The sequence below is a fragment of the Nicotiana sylvestris genome, chromosome 11 (genome assembly GCF_000393655.2).
Source record: "Nicotiana sylvestris chromosome 11, ASM39365v2, whole genome shotgun sequence".
In the NCBI taxonomy this organism is placed as follows: Eukaryota; Viridiplantae; Streptophyta; class Magnoliopsida; order Solanales; family Solanaceae; genus Nicotiana; species Nicotiana sylvestris.
The window spans coordinates 85330093-85339150 of record NC_091067.1 but is presented as its reverse complement, the minus strand read 5'-3'; positions in this window follow the sequence as shown (position 1 = coordinate 85339150).

Below are 9058 nucleotides of genomic sequence, written 5' to 3'. Positions count from 1 at the left end.
AACAAAGCAATTCAAGTGTCAGTAATCAGGAGCCCACCTAGAGAACAAAGCAATTCAAGCGTCGGTAATCAGGAGCCCACCTGGAGAACAAAGCAATTCAAGCGTCGGTAATCAGGAGCCCACCTGGAGAACAAAGCAATTCAAGTGTCGGTAATCAGGGGGCCACCTGGAGAACAAAGCAATTCAAGCATCGGTAATAAGTGGCCCACCTAGAGAACAAAGCAATTCAAGTGTCGGTAATCAGGAGCCCACCTGGTTCAAATGTCGGTAATCAGAAGCCCACTTGGAGAACAAAGCAATTCAAGCGTCGGTAATCAGGAGCCCACCTGGAGAACAAAGCAATTCAAGTGTAGGTAATTAGGAGCCCACGTGGAGAACAAAGTAATTCAAGTGTCGGTAATCAGGAGCCCACCGGAGAACAAAACAATTCAAGCGTCGGTAATCAGGAGCCCACTTGGAGAACAAAGCAATTCAAGTGTCGGTAATCAGGAGCCCACCCGGAGAACAAAGCAATTCAAGTGTCGGTAATCAGGATCCCACTTGGAGAACAAAGCAATTCAAGCGTCGGTAATCAGGAGCCCACCTGAAGAACACAACAGCAATTCAAGTGTTGGTAATCAGGAGCCTACCTTAATAACGAAGGGAAAACAACAATGTTCGAAGGAAGATGGTTCAAGTTCATCAACCAGGCGTCCACCTGGAGAAAAGGAAAAGCATCTCAGATTACAATTCAAGTCAGCAACAAAGGAATTTCACCTGGAGAGTATGAGTCGACAGAGCAACAGGAACTGCAAGATCAAGTTTGAAGATATAGATAGGATTCTTGTAATGCGTAAATCATAATTTAGTCTAGCTTCTTTTATTTTGTCATGGTGTAATAAAGAGTTCAGTAATCAGTAGCAGCAGCAGCAGCAATAGTGAAATGACAACTTCATGGTAGTCCCAGCTATCGAAGCTTCCCAAACTACACTGACCTGATTCTTTTATATCCAAGGATATGTAGGCAACCTCGGAAGCAGGGTGCGGTCAAATCATTCAAAAATGCTTCCCACGGAATATTCAAATGGGAAAAAATTGCTCGTATCCGCTCACTTTATCTTTGCACGAAAACTCGTTGTGTTTCCTAGCAAAGAGGGGCAGCTGTGAGCACATAATTTTTGCCCTATATGAATTACTCCCATAGACTCAAGAAAATAAATTTCTTCCATTATTTGCAATTTTGTAGATTTTTGTAGCATTTTTTGTTAGTTGTTTGCACTTGTCTGCACACGTTTATTTTATTGAATTCATGAAAAATACAAAAAAAATATTGCATTTGCATTTAGGATTTAATTTGGCACTTTGGAATTAGTTAGTAATTCAGTTGTGTTACAAAAAATAGGAAAAAATCACAAAATGACTCATTGTGCATTTTTATCTTTTTAACTTTAAATTTGATAATTAATTAGTTGTTTGTATGTATTATTTGGAGTAATTAATCTATTTTTGTAGGATGATTTGGTTTAAGAATTAATTTAGTTTTTAATTTTGAAAAAAAGAGAAAAGGAAAAGAATTTATGGAAAAGAAAGGAAAGAAAAGGAATTGGAAATAAAGTCTTGTTGGGTTGTTTAGTTAATTCTCCATTGGCCCAAATCATTTCCCCTCTATTAACCCGTCAGATTTAGCCCAAAACCCATTGTTTTACCCGGTCCAAGTGCTCAATCATAAAGACACTAGGAACGATGTCATGTAGGAGCTGAGCGACATCGTTTTGAGTTTGATAAATCCTGGTCCTTAATTTTGTTTCATCCAACGATCCAGAGCACATCCCCATTTTTGCTTAAGACTGTCCGAAACAATACAGAGACAGCTCAGTTCAAACTCACCTTTGTCTCTCACCTTCCTCTGCAAACCCTAGCGCTAGCCTCATATCTCTTTGCCATTTCTTGTGGCGGCGCAGCCATAAACAATCCCAAACCATCCCAAAACTACACCATAGAATCCCCTCAATCTCCGCTTCCCCAATCCCTAACTAATATCCTTCGAATCGTCATAGAGTGGAGCCGATTTCAAATCTAAAAAAGGGGCAGAAAAATGAAAGCAAATATCTCTTGACTTCTTCAAGTTTCCATGATCGGTTAGGGTCTAAATTGTTGTTTCTCACTGGTTTTCAACAAGAACCCGCGACGAATACCAATTTCGGCTCGAGCTCGGGATAATAGAGGTCCGTTCAAAGCCATGGCAAAGGTCCATCCACTTCCAATTAGGTATTTCAAGTCCTTTTTATTGTTTTCCTGTTCATTTAGTTCCAGTCTTCATTCCCTTCTTGCTTCATCTTTTCTTCTCTCTATTATTTTCTTTTTTCCGTTCTAAGTCAGTTTATGCTTGCATGTTTAAAATTAAAAGTTGTCAGTTCATGTTTGTTTTAAAGTTCTTGGTTCTTTTGTTTTATTTCATTTTTTTCTCGCTTGTTTGCAAGAGAAAGGAGCTCTGTTTTTGTGGGGGCAATTTCGTTTAGCCCATTGGTTTTCTGAGTTTGATTTTGAATTGAGCTCTGTTAATCAGAGTCCCAAAGGAAAGGGGATTACCCGGGTTTGGTAAACCCACGTCTGGCTGGGTTTAAGGTCAACTTGACCCAGTTTGGTTTTGATGGTAAATGACAAGGGTCTAAAGGGTATTTGGGAGATTTTAATTGAGAGAATCTTTCTTAACTAACTAAGGAAGCTTCTAGGAAGCTGGAGTTGTGTTAATTATGAATTTTCGAATTTTACCCTAAGGACTCTTAAGCAAAAACCAAAATGTCTAAAGGGTAGAAATGCAAATCTGATTCCTTTTAGGTGCCCTAATAGCTTGTATTCAAGTCAGAACTTTAGAGATAAAAAGACCCCTGAAAAACAAAAATGGGGGCACCCTGAATTCCTAGCACCTTTCTGGTTGAAAGCTACTAAATTGTTGCTAGTTTTGGTTTTCTGATCCTCATTGCTTAGTTAAAATTACAGAAAAGTTCCATAGTTGTGCATCTAGGTGGAAAAATGGATTGAGTCTAAGTTTAGAAGTCTGATTCGAGTTGTTTGGAGTTGGTTTGAAGTCTGGGTTGGTTTCAGCTGGCTAAGCACTGTTACATTGCTGCTGGTACTGCTTCGCTATTGCTGACCTTTCATTGTTCTAACTTTCTTGCTTTTCAGGTATTTCTTGGATCTCTTTAGCCTATGAAGTGCAAGATGTGAAGCTTTGTAGATAATATGCAATTCAAGACCATTAGTGTTCAATTAATGATATTTCATATTTGTAGTTTTGTGTTATCTTAGTTTCTTTAATATGTTCATTTATCCAGTCGTGATTGGTTTGAAATCTGATTTGTAAATCTGGACAGACATTCTAGTTTGTATGTTGGCGTGTTAAATAATTTTGGAATTTTGTTCTTATGGAGATTAATTGGGTACTTGCAATAGGGGCTAATTGAGATGAATAGCATGTATTCTATTAGGTTGGGTTTGACCTATTTTTTTGGAGCTAGCAATGAATATTCCTATGAGCCTCTGTCATGTTACTGATGCTTAGTGTAGGATTTTATAAACGGACAAGAATTACCTAATGTGAATCCTAGTTCATATGTTTACGGGGTTCTGTCATATGTTTTGACTGTAGAGGTTCAATTTGAGTAAACAAGGGCTTTTGTTTGCAGCCATATATGTCTTGTGCATTTCTTTGAGCTTGTTAGTAGGCTTAGACAATCTTGAACATGTTAATGGTCTGAATCAATTTGTTCTGTGAAAGTTGTGTAAACGGTTAGATGTGTAATCATTGGGGTTGTTTCTTTTCATCTGTGAATTTGTTCTTTTAAAAACGAGTTTGAAATTGATTGTGGAATCTGCATAATTTAGTTAGGCATTCTCATAGTATTCTGCTCGCAGGAGGTCTTGGTACTTTTGATAAAGGGTTTTAAACTCAGTTTGTGTTTTGTTCAATTGCAACCTTAGATTAAAATCATATTTGGCCTCGAATGTCTATAGCTGAAGCCGCTAGGCTATTGTTTGCTTCAATTTTGGTTAACTGGGCTCCCAGCAACAACATGTCAAACTAGGACTGTGGGTTTGTTCTTCCTCCATCTTTCTGGGTGTGTTCTTGAGCCCTTTTCACACATTGTTTGACCAATTGGGCCTGGCCTGTTTGGGGTCTACAAGGCTTGTTGCTAGTTTTAACTTCCCCAAATAACCAATTGTTCAGTTTCAATCTAACATTAGCCCTTTAGTATTAAGCTTGGTGAACACTATCTTTGAAGTAAAAGATACAAGTTCTCTTAATCTTTTGCTTAATTAATTATCCCTTTTGTTTTTTCTGAATTTAAACTCGAAGTATGCCACAAGCGAAGTCAGTTAATTCATGGCCTTCGAGTAATCGATTTTTGACCCTTTTAGAATTCGAGGCGTGCCATTTAGTTGAACTTCCATGGCCCTCACAAACTTGAAAGTGCGTAGCTACTTTAGGCGCGCTATTTTAAAAAGATTACCTTCCTTAACTCGGGTGTGCATTTATGTGACCCAAATCCAAATCTCAATAATGTTAGATAAAATATGTTGAGGAATGCCGGTGCATTTATGCGACATGGTTCAAGACGTGTTTTTAATAACGTTGAAATCTTCTTAAAAATGATTTAATTAAAAGCGGTTATAAAATTAAAATTGAACCATAGGCTAAAATATGTATTAAAAATCAGATAATAGGCCAATAAAAACAGTTGAGCGACCGTGCTAGAACCACGGAATCAGGGAATGCCTAACACCTTCTCCCGGGTTAACAGAATTCCTTACCCGGATTTTTGTGTTCGCGGACTTTAAAACAGAGTCAATCTTTCCTCGACTCGAGATTTGAAAATGGTGACTTGGGACACCTTAAATTATCTCAAGTGGCGACTCTGAATTTTTTAATAAAATAATCCCGTTTCGATCGTCACTTTAAGTTGGAAAAAACTCCCTTATACCTCTCTTCCAGGGGTGTAGGTAAAAAGGAGGTGTGACAATGTCCAATAAGGGTATCCTGGTGCGTCAAAGTTCCCAAGGGCCTCAGGGACCCCGAGCAATGCTCACACCAAGATCCTTTTAAATAGAACAATAGTTATGTGTAGTATGGAAGGGCCAACCCCAGTGTGCCAGAGTTCGGAGGAATGTCATGGACTCCTAGGCAATACACACATTGGAGGGGCAGAATTTAAGTAATCTAGGAGTAGAAGTGAGAGTGCTTGACATAGTTGATATTTGAAAACAGTATAGAGGGAAAATCTTTAGGAGTGAAAATACTTTAGGAGTAGTAATAGTTTGGAGAAACATATTAGGAGTGAGAAATATGTTGAAAACCTTTTGAGGGAAAGGAAGGTTCAGCAAAAAACAACATAGTCACAAAGCATCACATTGCCCAGTTTCAACTTCACTTTGTCAATCAGTTCTAGATGTACAAACAGTTACACCAAAAGGGAGCAGGGGTTGGGAACATAAGGCACTTGAAGCAGGAGTACATGAGAAGAAGGGTGAAGGCAGTCATGTTAGTTAATAGAGACATAGAGCAAGCAGGAATACTGATTACAATCATACTTAGTTATAAGCATACTATTTAAGAACATACAAGACTGAAGCACTTCAATAAACATGTTGGCTAAACACAGTGAGACATATGTCTAGATACAGAGGTAATCATGCTGAAGGATACATGAAGAACCACAGAGATTCAATCACACAAAGTAGCCATACTAGTTAGGGTTACATGACAAAGAAGACACAAAAGTAACAGGTTGTTTCAGACCATATTGAATACTTAAGCAGAATAGATATGCTTGATTAAAACATTGAACAAGAGAGGATGAACCTTAAGCATATTGATCACACCAGCAGAAATGAAAGAATAATTAAGTGCCTAAGCAATTAAACTAGTGCAGAAAGAGACATGGATTCAACAAGGAGCACATAGATTTGAATTTCATTGAAATGGGAATATACCAGTTGTAGACATGTGATATTTGACCCTCCCCAAGATTTTTCATATTTTAGCGCGTAAATATTTAATTTAGGCCTAATATAGCTATTTCAACTAATTTTTACTCTTTTACTTTATTTTATTACATGAAAACAAAAATTATAAAAAGAAATAGTTTCATTAATGTTTTGTAGTCATTTTTAATCTTGAAAAATACCAAAAATAGTTTTGTTTTAACGGTCAGTCTTATTTTAATAGTTATTTTACTTACATAGGATTAATTTATAAATGAGATCGTATTTTTAGTCTTGTTCGCGAGGAAAGAATGAAACTTGGGCTCGAGCAACCCATTTTTAGGCCTAATTTTCGGACCTAGCCCATAATTCCCAAGCCCTTAATCCCTAGGCCCATACCCCTAACCTAAAAAAACCTATAAAGCAAACAAGATTCTAGACCTAGAGGACGAGTCAGCCATTCCCATCAGAGGTGACAATCCTAAATCCCTAAAAATGAGCTAAAAACACAAAAAAGATAAGCCTGGACTCTATGACAAAAAGCTAACTAGCGCTAAGGAGCATCGTTCAGGAGCAAAAAAGGACCCACCCCTGAGTTCGTCGTCTCCTTCACACCCCCCAATGTCTTCTTCTTTAGCCATTAGAGACACCAAATAAACAGTTGCTGTCGTTGGGCCTCCGTTCACCGCGAAGCTGCCATCTCTGGCGAAGCTTCACCTCACAAATGACCAGCCAACACTAACAAAACAGTCACATCATTCCCCCTTCCAGTCCAGATCGAGCACATACACATAGGGAGGGAACCGAAGCGAAAATGAACTATGTTTCTCATCTCTAATACACATTGAGGAAACGGACGAACATAAACAGTGGCAGGATTCGCACTCCTTGCCGTGGGTCTAGCTTGTGCGTTCACTAGTAGCGAGATGGAGTTTTGTCTGAGCTGACGTTGGTTTGAGTTCGTCACTGTTCGTCGAGGTTCGATTTTCGATTGTTATTTTTTGTTTCCGGTTTAAGGTCTGAGCTTCGATTCTTTCATTTACATGTTTTGTTTCTGTTATTTACAATGCTTTGTTTATGAAGTCTTCGCTATTGTTAATTGCTATTTCCCTTTAATTTGATATACATGGTCTTGATGACATGAATTTGGAGTTGCTAGTGGGAATACTTTGAAAAAGTATGTTCTGTTTAGCTTCTTGTTACGGTTTTCTCAGAAATGCATCTAATGTATGTCACACCTCCTTTTTGCGCGCCCGCCCCGAAGGGTTGAATGCGCGAGGGAGTTTTTTCCAATTTAAGTGACAATATTCGAAATGGGACTATTTAATTCAGAGTCGCCACTTGGGAAAGGTTTGGCTTTTGGTGTCCCAAGTCACCGGTTTATCTTAAATCCCAAATTGAGGAAAATATTTGACTTTCCAAATGAAGTCTGCGAACCAGAAATTCTAAGTAAGGAATTCTGTTGACTCGAGGGAAGGTGTTAGGCACCCTCGAATCCCGTGGTTCTAGCACGGTCGCTTAAATTGTTATAATGGCTAAATATCTGATTTAAATACATGTTATGACTTACGTGCTTTTATTAAGTTTAAAACCGCTTTTATTATTATTTATTTTTTATGGAATTGCAACGTTGTAAAAATGCATTTCGAACCATGTCACAATCAATGCGCCCATGGTTGTTAATACATTCCGACTCCGTTGAGATTTGGATTTGGGTCACATAAATGCGCACCCGAATTTAAGAAGGTAAGATTATTAAAATGCACGCCTGAAGCAATTATCGTATTATTATTTCTGGGTAAGGCCGTGGAATTTTGCTAAACGGCTCATCCCGAAGTCTAAGTAATTTTAATTAAACATTTATCGAGGGCCCCGCAATTTGTGCGTTTTATTTGGCGAGGCTCATCTCATTTATTTTTATCAGGATAATCCTAAAGTGCCTACATTTTCTATTAAAATTGTCTCTACAAAAATGAAAGAGAAAAGGTCTTAATTTATTTACATGCTTGAGTTGTTATAGTTGAGTTTCGAATATGATTCGTAAATTCTGAAAAATGATACAAGCAAGGCAGTCCGTTGCCAATACGGGCACATGCCCAACGTATATGGCATTAAACTAAACCTGGGCTTCACGTATTACTACCTAATTACATTATACTAGGCATGTTCTCAGTTTGTCAAATTTTAAAAAAAAACATGGCAATCTAATTTTAATCCTAAAATAATTACATGCTGGAATTAACCAATATTATTTAACTAAACAATTTTCTTACAAGTTCCGAAATGGTCTATTCGTTTGATTTTTAACTTAGACGGAGTTACTACACCATTTATTTATTTTTAAGCAATATATAGATAGTTCATCCGTTAAGCTATCGTTGGATGTTCCACTATATATACATTAAATAGCTACATGATTCCGATTTTTGTAAGCTAAATAATTTATATATACAAATAAAATTAAGAATATAATTCAAAATAAATTTAGAACTTCAATTCTTCATTTTTCGTATTCATGCTTCCTGTTTCAGTTTACAATAATCAGCGTGTCAGTTGTGTACCTGATATTGGAAGCAAAAGAAAAGTGAGAGATCAGCAGAAATTCAGTAGCATACAACAACAGCAATCCCAGCAACTAGTAACAATCAGCGACGAGAAACTTACTGACAGATTTTAAAATCAAGACAAAATCCAGAAACAACAACAACCAACGGACAGAAGCAAAGGGAAACTTTTCAGATTTTTGAAAGACTAGTTAGTGTTTAACCCTTAATTTCTCAATCCGTATCTCAAAATATTTGGACTGTATATCAGATGTATATTCTTCTTCTTTTGAATTTTCAGAATGTTTTTCTTTTTGTTTTTCTAAAGTCTTAGTATTTTTTTTTTTGGGAATTTTCTCTCTTAAATTTTTCTTCTCCTAAATCTGATTCAAGACCTCTCTATATATCCCCCAACCCATAAATCTTTTAATCAATTAAAATCAACCCATTTTCTCTACCAAAACCATTATCTTCCCACTCATCCCCATTACATTAAATAAACATATCACACCACCCCATTATATTTTGTCCCCCATGCCTAACATAAATAAATA